The sequence below is a fragment of the Triticum aestivum genome, chromosome 2D, assembly GCF_018294505.1.
Source record: "Triticum aestivum cultivar Chinese Spring chromosome 2D, IWGSC CS RefSeq v2.1, whole genome shotgun sequence".
NCBI lineage: Eukaryota > Viridiplantae > Streptophyta > Magnoliopsida > Poales > Poaceae > Triticum > Triticum aestivum.
Genome location: NC_057799.1, coordinates 335839177 through 335854780, shown reverse-complemented (window position 1 = coordinate 335854780; position 15604 = coordinate 335839177). Strand labels below are relative to the sequence as shown.

The 15604-nt window shown below is 44.8% G+C and overlaps 1 long non-coding RNA gene across 1 annotated transcript; it reads left to right on the top strand.

The window, feature by feature from the left end:
- The first annotated feature begins 12423 nt into the window (after window positions 1-12423).
- LOC123053032 (uncharacterized) lies at window positions 12424-14866 on the top strand. The gene is made up of 3 exons (XR_006425315.1): window positions 12424-13151; window positions 13857-14588; window positions 14756-14866. It is a non-coding gene; the product is annotated as an uncharacterized lncRNA (long non-coding RNA).
- Window positions 14867-15604: the final 738 nt, after the last annotated feature.

The window sequence follows — 15604 nt, the reverse complement described above, 5'->3', positions numbered from 1 at the left end:
GCAGGCCCGGATGATCCGGCCAAGCCCAGTTTTCTGACATCAGTTCATTAATTGCGCTGTAACTTTTTTCATACGAACTCGGATTAAGATGATATTTATACCAAAATCAACCGCTTCGACAAGACGCAACTTTGCTGTTGGACACTTTTCAATACGAGGTTAGCTTGAGGGGCTCTCGGTCTTTTTTCTAAAGACTGCACCAGAACAACTTGCCCGGATGTCCGGACTCTTGCCTGGATTGTCCGGCCTCCAGTCCGAGATCATCCGGCCTCGTGGTAAACCTCCTATTGTTTGGGTCGCTTGTTCGGCCTTCAGCCGGATGATCCGTCCATGCATTGCTGCAACTTGCCTTTTTGCCTGTAACTTTTGCATACGACCTTGGATTAAGACGATTTGTATATGAAAATCATCAGTTTCGATGAGATAAAGAACTTTGCCGTTGAAACTTTTTCATCCCATGCCATATTAATTGAATTTTTGGTCATGCAAAATCTGGTGTCAACACATGGCCCCCTATTTTTAGGCAAAACTTGTGTGCCAAAAAATAACTTGCACATAGCTTGTTCTAAGGACGATGTAAACACTCAATTGACCATTATGCATGTTCTTAGGACGATAAGTATATATCGGCCATCTTTACTCTTAGGGTGATACTTGATACGTCCATTTTGCATCATGTTTTCCTACTGTTATTTATGATGTTTTTATGCATAATAATGCTTTTTGGAGTAATTATAATGCCTTTTCTCTCACAATATGCAAGGTACACACAAAGAGGGAGAATTCCGGCAGCTGGCAATCTGGACTTGGAAAAGCTACGTCAGGCTACCTATTCTGCAAAACTCAAAACAAACTGGAACTTCATGGAGCTTTTTTATGGAATATTTGAGGAATATTGGAGCAAATAAGTACCAGAGGGGCCACCCTGGTGAGCACAAGACACCAGGGCGCGCCTGGGCCCCCAGGCGTGCCCTGGTGGGATGTGCTCACCCTGGCCCACCTCCGGTGCCCATCTTCTGGTATATAGGTCAATTTGACCTAGAAAATATAAGGAGAGGACTTTTGGGACGGAGCGCCGCCGTCTCGAGGCGGAACTTGGGCAGGAGCACTTTCGCCCTCCGGCGGAGCGATTCTGCCGGGGTAACTTCCCTCCCGGAGGGGGAAATCATCATCATCATCACCAACAACTCTCCCATCTTGGGGAGGGAAATCTCCATCAACATCTTCAACAGCACCATCTCATCTCAAACCCTAGTTCATATCTTGTGTTCAATCATGTTACCGGAACTATAGATTGGTGCTTGTGGGTGACTAGTAGTGTTGATTACATCTTGTAGTTGATTACTATATGGTTTATTTGGTGGAAGATTATATGTTCAGATCCATTATGCTATTTAATACCCCTCTGATCTTGAGCATGATTATCATTTGTGAGTAGTTACTTTTGTGCTTGAGGTCACAGGAGAAATCTTGTTGCAAGTAATCATGTGAACTTGATGTGTGGTCGATATTTTGATAGTATGTATGTTGTGATTCCCTTAGTGGTGTCGTGTGAACGTCGACTACATGACACTTCACCATATTTGGGCCAAAGGGAATGCATTGTGGAGTAGTTATTTTGTCAGCATCCTAGGAACGGGGGTCCCCAGACTTGCCTGCCTGCGGCCCACGGCGTGGGTTTGCTGGCGGGCCGGTACGGCCCATCTTCATCGACAAAGCATACAAGACCCTCGCGAGGGGCCAGGCCTCGCGAGGCGGACGACGCAAGACCTCCTCGGGAGCGGCCTCGCCAGGCTGCCTCGTGAGGAGCGGAGATATCAAGGCAGGGCAAACCTCGCGAGGCTCTCGTGACGTGAGCCATGACGATCAACACCAGGCGGACGCCAGGCAGGCGCCAGCGCGCGCAGCGCCCTTGTTTCCACTTTGGTGCTAAGAAGGCAAGTGCAGGCGTGGAGTACCGAGGCATCTGGTAAAGGTTTCCATATCAGTGCAACGAGACCAAGACCAGCAGGCCAGCAGGACGAAGATCACCATGGAGCCCAAGGCGGCGTCACCACCAGAGCCTTTCGCAGGCGAAGACCGCTTTTGTAAGGATAGCTTGTACTAGCTGTCCCCTTTCAAATTGGCCGCTGTTGTTGGCTCCCTTCCTGCTCAATATTTGGGAAGAGGACCAGGGCCTCTATAAATAGGACTAGCCACCACCAAAGGAAGCATCTTGATCTCATCTGATCGAGAGCCTTCCCTTAGCCACACCGAATACAAGAACACCTCAACCTCAGGAGGCTGTTCTTCCCCTTGTACTGTTCATCATCAGCCCAAGAGGCAATCCACCACCACACACTGGAGTAGGGTATTACACCACAACGGTGGCCCGAACCAGTATAAATCTTGTGTCTTTGTGTTGCTAGTTCATCGAGTTCGTCCGCGAGATCTTAGAGAGCTAGGCGTAGATCGGTAGGAGGGAAAGAACTTCACGCGCACCCCAGAGTTTGAACCTTAAGGGTTTTGCCGGAACCCCAGATCCGACATATTTGTCGGTGTACAAAAGTAGGGGCCTTTCTGTACCCCTTTACTTGTGCACGAGCAGTCGTAGCCACGCCTGTGGCCTTGCTTGGCAAGGCAGAAGAAGCAAAGACACAAGGCTGCCAAGGCTGCGCTCAAGCCAGAAGCATAAAGAACAAAGGGACAAGGTGGGATTCCCCCGGCAAGAGCCTGACTAGGGAGGCCTACGTAGCCCCGGCAAGAGCCTTGCCGGGGCAACTTGCCCAACACCAGCAAGGCCACCACCCTTGAGCCTGAGAGCTTTGGCACCATCAACAACGTCAAGGCCAAGACTCAGGGGTGCCTTACATAGTGGCATGCAGATCTTTGTAAAAACAAAAGGCCTACAAAACTACTTGAGAACCAGAAGCCGAAGACCCCCGGCAAGATCCTTGCCGGGGACGCCCACGAGACCCCGGCAAGACCCTTGCCGGGACCCCAGCAAGGCCCTTGCCGAGGCCCCGGCAAAACCCTTGCCGGGGACATCTGCGGGGCCGAGGCCAGGCCCGCACTTGCCAGAGTTTCGCTGCCCCGCACCCGTTCCGACGTGGAGGCCAGCCCGCCAACTAGGCGAGCGCCTGCGTGGCAGCATACAGCTTCTAGGACAACTAGCCAAGCACCTGCGTGGTGGCATGCAGATCTTCGTGAAGACCCTGCCACCGCACCAGCTCAGCAGCAGCCAGCCAACATGGCGCTGCATGCCTCGTCAGCTTGGACGTGCGTCGAAGCGAGGCGAGGCGGCGATGGACGGGACGGGCTTCTTTGCCATCCCCGATAAAGCAAGAGGACACATAGGCGGCACATTAAATGCGTTTTTCCTATGATGTCAGGAGATAAACTTGTACACTGTACGTACTTTCCACCTCCTGTGTTCCACTATGGCAACCCCTTTGACATATGAAAGGAGGCCCGAGGCATACTGAGAAAGGATTTCGGACTTTTTGGACTGGGCATGCACTGCAGCTAGTTCAAGAGCTCAAGAACACTAAATACACACAAAGCAGGACTAGGGTTTTACGCATCGTTTGCGGCCCAAACCTGGGTAAAAATCCCGCCGTGTTGATCTTCTTGACCCGCTCTTTGCGCAGCCACACGCCCCGCCAACCGTAGTAGGGATTCCTGTGATCCCATAGGTTTCCTAAGCCACGACATCTTTGGCACGCCAGGTAGGGGGCGCTGAGGTTGTGAAAATCCGGTTTTGAAGTCAACTCATTGACTCCTTCGTCGCGATGTCTCCCAGGAAGAAGGCGATCACGGCGATCGGTCGTCTGGGGCCGAACCACCCGTCTCAGCGCGGGCGGGGGACGGAGCGGTCGCGGCCCGCGAGCATCCATGACACTGTGGCAATCAGAGCCAGGCGAGCGGCGTCGTGCGTGCCCGAGACGACGAGCCGCGCGCCGCTGGGCCCGGGGGCGGGGCCGTGCTGCCCACGGGTGGCACGGCGACCTCCTGGACGCCCCAACCGGCACCCGCACCACGACCTTCCCAGGCCGCGCGTGACGAGCAACGCCGCGACGTCGGTGCCTCCGAACACCTCCGCGGGAAGACCCTTTGCGACACTCTCAAGACGCACCAGGTCAGCATGCGCGCCCAGACGCTGGCGGAAATGGCGCACGACAGCAAGACCGTGACAGAGCTCCTTCTAACGTGGTTAGAAGTTGGAGCGCGTCACGGTCCACGCAGCTTTCGCCGCCACCCACGCTAGCGGAAGCATTGGCACGCATGCAACTACTCCTCGAGTTCCCTCCAACAGCGGAGAAGCTCGACGAGTGGAGGGCCACCATTCGAAGCCTCATCAGCTTCGCCAAAAAAGATGAGCCAAGCCCAGCGGGACCCTCGAGCCGGCGTTCTGTCGAGCCGGTGCATGCCGGCGGTGGGAGGACCAAAGACGCTGCGACCATGGTGCACTCTCCTCCCCCACTGCTGCGACAGCAGCCGCCGACTCGCCGGGCCGACACCCGCGACAACGTTTCTACGGCGTCGTCTGACCCGCGAGCCCGTTGCGACCAACGTCAAGTCCTTCGGGAACGAGCTCAGGCAAATTGCAAGGAACTATATCTCCACCTCTCTATACTTGCATTGGCCTTTACTATGTGTGCATGAATTGTTCTTTTATGATATGCCGATGCATAGGAAGAGAGTTAGACTTCCTTGTTGCATGATATATGTTACTTTGTGCTCACTACTAAATCGCAAATCATTGCTAATTAAAATTGGCTTTGATATACCTTGGGATCCGTGTGGATTCACTACTTGAGCACTATATGCCTAGCTTAATGGCTTTAAAGAAAGCGCTGCCAGGGAGACAACCCAGAAGTTTTAGAGAGTCACTTATTTCTGTTGAGTGCTCTCATATAGTTTAAAAACAAAAAAATAAAGAGGGGAACCTAAAACCTTTTAAAAAGGAAAGTGAAAGTGAAAGAGACAAGCATTGTTGAAGTGGGGGAGCTCCTTGAACTTTGCTCATGCTCACAGAAACTTTTTGAATCTTTATTACAGAAACTTTTCAACAAAAATAATTATCTCCTTGTAAAATTCCATTGTATTATAAAAATAATGTACCAAGATTTTCCTTTAGGATGTTTACAATGCTTGTTGGTTTGTGCGGTGCAGGACAGAAACTTTGGCTGTAGTGCGCGATTTTACATTTTTTACTGGAACGTCAAATTGTTCTGAAACTTTTTGCACTGTCTTTCTATACAAATTGTTTATTTTTCGTAATTTTGGTAGAATGTTTGGAGTACCATTGGTACGGTGAATGTTCAGATTATTATAGACTGTTCTGTTTTAGACAGATTCTGTTTTTGATGCATAGTTTGCTTGTTTTGATGAAACTATCAATTCCTATCAGTGGATCAAGACATGGAAAAGTTATATTAAAGTAGCTACAATGAAAAACAAAATACGAATTGGTTTGCAACAGTACTTAGAGTAGTGATTTGCTTTACTAACGGATCTTACCGAGTTTTCTGTTGAGTTTTGTTTGGATGAAGTGTTCGAAGATCGAGGATGTATCGATGTGAGGAGAAGAAGGTGAGGCAAGAGCTCATGCTTGGGGATGCCCAAGGCACCCCAAGTAAATATTCAAGGAGACTCAAGCGTCTAAGCTTGGGGATGCCCCAGAAGGCATCCCATCTTTCTTCAACAAATATCGGTATGTTTTCGGATTCATTTCGTTCATGCGATATGTGCAAATCTTGGAGCGTCTTTTGCATTTAGTTTTCACTTTTCTTTGATGCACCATGCTGGTATGAGATAGTCCTTGGTTGATTTATAGAATGCTCATTGCACTTCACTTATGTCTTTTGAGTACAGCTTTATAGAATGCTTCACGTGCTTCACTTATATCATTTGAAGTTTGGATTGCCTGTTTCCCTAGACATAGAAAACCGCCATTTGTAGAATGCTCTTTTGCTTCACTTATATTTGTTAGAGCGTGGGCATATCTTTTGTAGAAAGAATTAAACTCTCTTTCCTCACTTATATCTATTTAGAGGGATGACAGGAATCGGTCATTCACATGGTTAGTCATAAAATCCTACATAAAACTTGTAGATCACTGAATATGATACATTTGATTCCTTGCAATAGTTTTGCGATATAAAGATGGTGATATTAGAGTCATGCTAGTGGGTAGTTGTGGATTGTAGAAATACTTGTGTTGAATTTTGTGATTCCCGTAGCATGCACGTATGGTGAACCGTTATGTGATGAAGTCGGAGCATGATTTATTTATTGATTGTCTTCCTTATGAGTGGCGGTCAGGGACGAGCGATGGTCTTTTCCTACCAATCTATCCCCATAGGAGCATGCGCGTAGTACTTTGTTTCGATGACTAATAGATTTTTGCAATAAGTATTTGAGTTATTTATGACTAATGTTGAGTCCATGGATTATACGCACTCTCACCCTTCCATCATTGCTAGCCTCTTCGGTAACGTGCATTGCCCTTTCTCACCTCGAGAGTTGGTGCAAACTCCGCCGGTGCATCCTAACCCCGTGATACGATATGCTCTATCACACATAAGCCTCCTTATATCTTCCTCAAAACAGCCACCATACCTACCTATTATGGCATTTCCATAGCCATTCCGAGATATATTGCCATGCAACTTCCATCATCATCATATACATGACTTGAGCATTCATTTTCATATTGCTTTGCATGATCGTAAGACAGCTAGCATGATATTTTCATGGCTTGTCCATTTTTTTAATCTTTGCTACGCTAGATCATTGCACATCCCGGTACACCGTCGGAGGCATTAATATAGAGTCATATCTTTGTTCTAGACATCGAGTTGTTATAATGAGTTGTAAGTAAATAAAAGTGTGATGATCATCATTATTATAGCATTGCCCCTGTGAGGAAAGGATGATGGAGACTATGATTCCCCCACAAGTCGGGATGAGACTCCAGACTTTAAAAAAAAAGAGGCCAAAGAAGCCCAAATAAAAAAAGAGGCCAAAGAAGCCCACCAAAAAAAGAAAAAAAATAAAAAAATGAGAGAAAAGAGAGAAGGGGTAATGTTACTATCCTTTTACCACACTTGTGCTTCAGAGTAGCACCATGTTCTTCATATAGAGAGTCTCTTGAGTTATCACTTTCATATACTAGTGGGAATTTTCATTATAGAACTTGGCTTGTATATTCCGATGGCGGGCTTCCTCAAATGCCCGAGGTCTTCATGAGCAAGCAAGTTGGATGCACACCCACTTAGTTTCCAGTTTGAGCTTTCATACACTTATAGCTCTTAGTGCATCCATTGGATGGCAATCCCTACTCCTCACATTGACATCAATTGATGGGCATCTCCAGAGCTCGTTGATTAGCCGCGTCAATGTGAGACTTTATCCCTTTTTTGTCTTCTCCACACAACCTCCATCATCATATTCTATTCCACCCATAGTGCTATGTCCATGGCTCACGCTCATGTATTGCGTGAAAGTTGAAAAGGTTTGAGAACATCAAAAGTATGAAACAATTGCTTGGCTTGTCATCGGGGTTGTGCATGATTTGAATTTTTTGTGTGGTGAAGATGGAGCATAGCCAGACCATATGATTTTGTAGGGATAACTTTCTTTGGCCATGTTATTTTGAAAAGACATGATTGCTTTATTAGTATGCTTGAAGTATTATTGTCTTAATGTCGAATGAAAGACTATTGCTTTGAATCACTCGTGTCTTAATATTCATGCCATGATTAGATATATGATCAAGATTATGCTAGGTAGCATTCCACATCAAAAATTATCTTTTTTATCATTTACCTACTCGAGGACGAGCAGGAATTAAGCTTGGGGATGCTGATACGTCTCCGTCGTATCTATAATTTTTTATTGTTCCATGCCAATATTCTACAACTTTCATATACTTTTGGCAACTATTTATACTATTTTTGGGACTAACATATTGATCCAGTGCCCAGTGCCAGTTCCTGTTTGTTGCATTTTTATGTTTCGCAGAAACCCCATATCAAACGGAGTCCAAACGGGATAAAAACGGACGGAGAATATTTTTGGAATATTTGTGAAATATGGGAAGATGAATCAACGCGAGACGGTGCCCGAGGGGGCCACGAGGCAGGGGGCGCGCCTGCCCCCCTGGGCGTGCCCCTGACCCTCGTGGGACCCCGTAAGGCGGTTGCTGCTCTTCTTTGGCCGCAAGAAAGCTAATTTTTGGAGAAAAATCTGGGCAAAGGTTTCAATCCAATCGGAGTTACAGATCTCCAGATATATAAGAAACGGTGAAAGGGCAGAATCAGCCAGTGCAGAAACAGAGAGAGACAGAGAGACAGATCCAATCTCGGAGGGGCTCTCGCCCCTCCCACACCATGGAGACCATGGACCAGAGGGGAAACCCTTCTCCCATCTAGGGAGAAGGTCAAGGAAGAAGAAGAAGAAGAAGAAGAATAAGAAGAAGAAGAAGAAGGGGGGATCTCTCCCCCTCGCTTCCGATGGCGCCGGAACGCCGCCGAGGCCATCATCATCACCGCGATCTACACCAACACCTCCATCATCCTCACCAACATCTCCATCACCTTCCCCCATCTATCTACAGCGGTCCACTCTCCCGCAACACACTGTACCCTCTACTTGAACATGGTGCTTTATGGTTCATATTATTATCCAATGACGTGTTGCCATCCTATGATGTGTGAGTAGATTTTCGTTGTCCTATCAGTAATTGATGAATTGCTATGATTGGTTTAATTTGCTTGTGGTTATGTTGCTGCCCTTTGGTGACCATCATATGAGCGCGCGCGTGGATCATACCATAGGGTTAGTTGTATGTTGATAGGACTATGTATTGGAGGGCAAGAGTGACAGAAGCTTCAACCTAGCATAGAAATTAATGCAGACGGGATTGAAGGGGGGCCAATATATCTTAATGCTATGGTTGGGTGTTACCTTAATGAACGTTAGTAGTTGCGGATGCTTGCTAATAGTTCCAATCATAAGTGCATAGAATTCCAAGTCAGGGATGACATGCTAGCAGTGGCCTCTCCCACATAAAACTTGCTATCGGTCTAGTAACGCAGTCAATTGCTTAGGGACAATTTCGCAACTCCTACCACCACTTTTCCACACTCGCTATACTAATTTTATTGCTTCTTTATCTAAACAGCCCCTACATTTTATTTACGCGCTCTTTATTATCTTGCAAACCTATCCAAAAACACCTACAAAGTACTTCTAGTTTCATACTTGTTCTAGGTAAAGCGAACGTTAAGCGTGCATAGAGTTGTATCGGTGGTCGATAGAACTTGAGGGAATATTTGTTCTACCTTTAGCTCCTCGTTGGGTTCGACACTCTTACTTATCGAAAGAGGCTACAATTGATCCCCTATACTTGTGGGTTATCAAGACCTTTTTCTGGCGCCGTTGCCGGGGACTTATAGCGTGGGGTGAATATTCTCGTGTGTGCTTGTTTGCTTTATCACTAAGTAATTTTTATTGGCTGTTCTTAGTTGTTCTCTATCTTTAGTTATGGATATGGAACACGAAATACCAAAAAAATTAGGTTTACTTACTAGTCATGGAGATGGGAAACCTCCTAAAACCCTCGATGCTCATTATGTGAAAGATATTATGTACTACTTTGATAATCCCGAGAAAACCCCATTCAATTTTGTACTGGGAGACACGTTGGATCAATGTGAATACTTTAGGGTTTATTGCTTGACTCAAAAAGGGAAACTATTATGGGATCAAATTTATATGTTGAAGTGGTATGCTAGGCAACTATGCTTGAGATATGATTATACTTGTTGCTCTAGGATGAAGGCTCCACACCTTCCCTTTTCATGCAAATTTACTGATAATGAAACCTTGGCTTCTTATGCTAGAGGTATATATGATTACTATGATGTGGAACGAATATGAGAATTTGTTGCTTTTAAGGGTGCATGTGAAATTGAATCTTTGTTTAAAGAATTTCAAGATTTTGATGATTCAGTTTATAGACCTGAAAATTTAGCTATCCTTAAATATTTCTATGAGAATTATGAATACAATGCCGATATTGATGCGTTTATTGAGAAAGTCTCTGCTGTCCAAGAAGAGACTAATATTTTGCAGGAGTCTATGGAAGAAGAAATTAATGACATTGTGAGCTCATTGGATGAAAAAGATGAGGAGGAGAGCGAAGAACAAAAGGAGGAAGAGCAGATTGATCACCCGTGCCCACCTTCTAATGAGAGTAACTCTTCAACTCATACATTGTTTAATTTCCCTTCGTGCTTACCGAAGGATGATTGCTATGATGACTGTTATGATCCCGTTGATTCTCTTGAAATATCCCTTTTTGATGATGCTTGCTATGCTTGTGGCCAAGATGCCAATATGAATTATGCTTATGGAGATGAACTTGCTATAGTTCCTTATGTTAAACATGAAATTGTTGCTATTGCACCCACGCATGATAGTCTATTATCTTTTTGAATTCTCCCGACTACACTATATCGGAGAAGTTTGCCTTTATTAAGGATTATATTGATGGGTTGCCTTTTACCGTTGCACATGATTATTTTGATAGATATAATATGCATGTGCTTGCTGTTCCTACTTGCACTTATTATGAGGGAGGAACTATATCTCCGCCTCTCTATGTTTCCAACATGATAAACTTGCAAGAAACTGTTTATACTATGCATTGGCCTTTACTATGTGTGCATGAATTGTTCTTTTATGACATGACGATGCATAGGAAGAGAGTTAGACTTCGTTGTTGCATGATATATGTTACTTTGCGCTCACTACTAAATCACAAATCATTGCTAATTAAAATTGGCTTTGATATACCTTGGGATCCGGGTGGATTCACTACTTGAGCACTATATGCCTCGCTTAATGGCTTTAAAGAAAGAGCTGCCAGGGAGAAATTTGTGTTTTTCACCAGAGGTGGATCAAAGCTTGTGACACCCAACCATTTGGTCAATTGTGCATTAAATATGGCCTAGTATTTTATAAAATTGATTTGGTTCAAATTGCAACAATTATTTGGTAGGTTCTTCACAAAATAACCTCATTTTGGGCACTCGAAAAGTGGAAAATGATTTTTTCGTCCAAAGAAAATGAAAATTTCCTTAGGCAACATTGTTTGCCATTCCAATATGCACCCGTGTGCACAATATGAGATCATTTCAACAAACAATGCCATGAATGTGGCCATAAGATAGATCATTTGGCTTGAAAGCCATTGATCTCCACACATGATAGCTCGTTTCCGAGAACACTTTTTTTAAAATTATGGTATTACAAGTTTATTATTTTTCCTGGTAACTTGGCCACATATATGACACAATGCGAAGGGTTTGCATTTTTTTGATTTTTTTAAATTTTTTATGCCCGTTTCAAAATGCGGTCAAAACGGCCGGCTTGACCGTTCCTAGCTAGTGGTTGAATCTTGGAATTTTTTTGGTGTTTCTCTGATTAAATAGATACTTTTGTACCTAAAAATGATTTTTGGAAAAAAATATAGAGCAAACTACGAGGCCGCTGCAGTTCAAATTTGACCCGCTTCCAACTGAATCGGCAGAAATTTGTCTTTTTCACCATAGGAGGATCAAAGCTTGTGACACCCAACCATTTGGTCAATTGTGCATTAAATATGGCCTAGTATTTTATAAAATTGATTTGGTCCAAATTTGCAACAATTATTTGGTAGGTCCTTCACAAAAAAACTCATTTTGGGTACTCGGAAAATGGAAAATGATTTTTTTCGTCGAAAGAAAATGAAAACTTCCTTATGCAACATTGTTTGCCATTCCAATATGCACCCTTGTGCACAATATGGAATCATTTGAACAATTTTTTGTTCAAATTTTCCCCGCTTCCTACTTAATGGGTGAAATTTGTTTTTTTTATAAGAGGTGGATCAAAACCTTTTGACATGTAACTATTTGGTCAATTTTACATAAAATGTGGTCTAATATTTTTGAAAAATGGAGTTGTGCTATTTTGAAACAAATATTTGGTAGATTCTTCACAAAAAAACCTTTTTATGCACTCGAAAAATGGAAAATCATCTTTTTGTGCAAATAAAATGAAAGCCGTCCAACTATGGCATTGTTTGCCATCTAAGATGCACACTTATGAAAAAAACGAGATCATTTGGACAAACTATGCCATTCTTATGTTTAAAAAAATTCAAAGTTTTGGGTCCAAAATTTTGAGATTCAAGTGCGAGATAGCCAGCCAATGAGACGCGAGGAACCGCTTTCACGCGGATCACCAAATTGGACGCAATCTGAGTCATCCATCACGCATCCATCCAACGGTGGAGCTTCTCCCGAGAATCAAAAACCAAAACCCACCCACCCTCTGCTCGATCCCCCAGATCCCCACCCACCGCCACCCCCACTCACCCACTCCGCCCTCCCCTCGGTCCCCCAGATCCATCCTCTCCTCTCCCGCAACCCCAAACCCGGCCCCGCCGCCGATCTCCACTCCCCCAAACCCAGCCCCAGCCCCGCCGGCAACCTCCTCCCCCACTCCTCCACTGCCCGGTCGACATCCTCTACTTCATACCCGTCGGCGACCTCCGCCTTCCACTCCACCCTCTCCTTCTCTCCACACCGAAACCCTAGATCGACGCCATGGCCACCTCTCTCTAGCGTCCCCTCTCTCTCTCTCTCTCCTGTGGCGGCACTCACCACTTCAACATCGTCGGCGACCACAACCATGGCCTCCACCTCCCCTTCCCTCCCTGGCTGGAGATCCACTCAATTCCTCTCCCTCCCCCGATTCCTCTCCAATCCCGCCACTAGCCGACTACCACCCCCACCGGCGACCTCCCTCCCTTCCTCCTGAGATGTACGGTGTGGCAAGACGGATCGCCGGATCCCCGCCGTGCCGGACCGGTGAGATCCAGCTCCTTGCCGATCCCATGGCCTCCGCGCCGGGGCGAGTCCTCCTCCTCGTCGCGCTGTCGCCTCCTCCCTCACGGGGCGCACGGACGCCCTTCGGTCGCTGGGCGTCGGCGACGAGGCGGGGGCTGGGGCCGCCGCGCAGGGGGACGACACTGTGGACCTCAGCCCCACCAGCTTGGACGCCTTCCTCACGGCCTCGCGGGAGCAGTTCGCCGTCGTCGAGTTCTTCGCCCACTGGTCAGTCGCTCCCCGGCTTGATTCGCGTCCTTTGTTTATTCCATATGCGGATTGCTTCGATTCGATTTGGTCTGGAATCTCGACATGGATTCGGGATAGCCCGATGGCCCGAGGTGTGGCGCGTGGTTTCATGCCGTTGTCGATCTGTCAGTCGCAAATGGAAAATGATTAGTTGGTCTCGGATTTCAGCTACTGAGCATGGTATTAACCCGCTTGTGTGTAGTTCTCTCCATATGTCAGAGCAGTGCGGTTGTACTTTCTTTGTTTATTTCTGAAATCACCACTGACTGGAACATGATGATTTTGTTAGCCCACTGAAGAATTACCCAAAACCTCAATACTCTGCCACACTATGTTGTGTTTCATTCTAGAATCTGTGCTCTAGAATGTTCATTCTAGAATCTGTTCATTTAGGAATATTTGCTGTTTTGAATAGAAACTCATTTCCACATATGTTTTCTATGTTTATTATGTTCTGATTCTGGTCGATCCCGGCCATGAGCTTGAATGGTCTAGTAGTAGAACATCAAGTTAATTTGTAGTAGTGAGGTCACTGAACATCAAGTTAATTTTCCCCTTTATTTTGCTTCCTCCATCTTTGAATTACCCATGTGGGATGTTGTATCATTGGAGTGACCATTTGGTATACATCCTTCTATTCTCTTCTTCTCCGTCTCTGCATCTGATCCATCCAAATTTTTGCAGGTTATTCTAATCTAGTTGTGTGAAGGGGAACAAGCAGGGCCAATCTACTGCTGCTGCTGTGCTCCCCTTGAGCTATTTGGTAAAGGGCAAGTTGGTCCATAGGTCCTCCTCCCCTGCTATCTCTCTCTCTCTGCTGCATAGATAGGTTCTGTTTTCTTTTGTTCTCATTCTAGTCTAAGCATTTGCAGATTCCAGTAAGTGTCTATGTATGTGGATTATAAGTCGGAACATTCTAGTTTCGCCTCATTCTAATGTGTATTTGCCGTGTGTGTGGTTATATACCCTTGTTTATGTTGTGTGTCTATGCTGTTGTGATACCTGATAGCATTGTCTGGTGTATCAATTTGTTGTTAATGGAAATGTTAAGAAAGCCTGAAATTTCTGTCCATGGAGAATGCTTCATATTCAGTCTGAAATTTTTGTCCACTAATTTACTTGAAGCCACTACACAAATTTTTTGTTTCGGTGCGAGCCTTGTAATTGTATCTTTGTGGTTTCTAACATGATTGTTGTAGGCTACAAGATATATCTCTGCCGGTTCATCTTGCTGTAGAATATGCCCCTATTCATTCATTTATGTGTATTGCTATTTGCCTCTGGTGACATGTGAGAAGAACTCATCTATATGTTTATATTTTGAGCCGCTGGGTACAACTACAGTTGCAAAATCATCCAGCCAAATTTTGGGAGGATGGCATAAAAGATTACATAACCCATGCTTTTGAAATCATGGTAAGCTTCACAAGCTTGTAAGGTGTTTTCTATTTTCAAGCGACTTTACATCAAGTTACTGTTTCTCAACAGAAATTCTAGACTGTGTAGCTTTCTTGTTCCCTCCACTTATTTGTACAGCCAAGGATGCTTACTTAACTGTATAGCTCTTTATTGTTCTTTTCCAGGTATTCTATTTATGCTCCATTCCGAAATCTATTGTGCACTGCCAAGTCCATGAGGCGAAGCGCTCACTGCTCGACTATTTCTTTATTGAACTGGGAGCAACAAAGGCAAGATATTCGAAACAAGCTGAAGTCCTTTTGATTCTTGATTTCTAGCATACACATGCAACCTGATTGGTGATGTTACTGTAGATATGATGTAGGTTCAATGCTTACAATTTTTTGATGTGATGCATGTTACCTTTCGAAATATGAAGATGCATGTAAGCACTGTTGTTGGCAATCTGGCATATCATAACAGTCTTACCCCTTGTTCTGTCACTAGCATACAGTACATTTTTAGATAAAAGGGGGGCATATCATTTGCTCTATAAAATGGATTGTTCATTAATTTATTTGGACTTGCACACATTAGGTAAGGAAGGATCGCCTATCTGGGTGTCCAAATGATAGTAAAACCTAGGCTCTTGCACGGTTCTTGGATTTATTTTTAGCATATATTACCCATATCGAGACTGAACATGTGGCTTTTCTTCTCATCTGCAGGAGAGTTATGTGCTGATTTTTTTGAAGAAGCTGGAAGTCCAAGTCAACGACTTGCTTTATATGTTTGTTGTAATGCCGTATTTTCTGGGAATTTGGATGTATTGTTGATCTTGGTGAGAATTTGGTGCATATTTGCTTGGTGAACTTATTATTCAAATGCTAGGATATATGTACAAATCCTTGGAATATTATTCTATGTTTACTTGAAATGTATTCTTGGATTGAAAGTGGTCAAAAAGAGAATATATTGGTATTGAATTTGGGTTGATTCTATGTCTGTGCTGTAAATTGTATTTGAAATAAAGA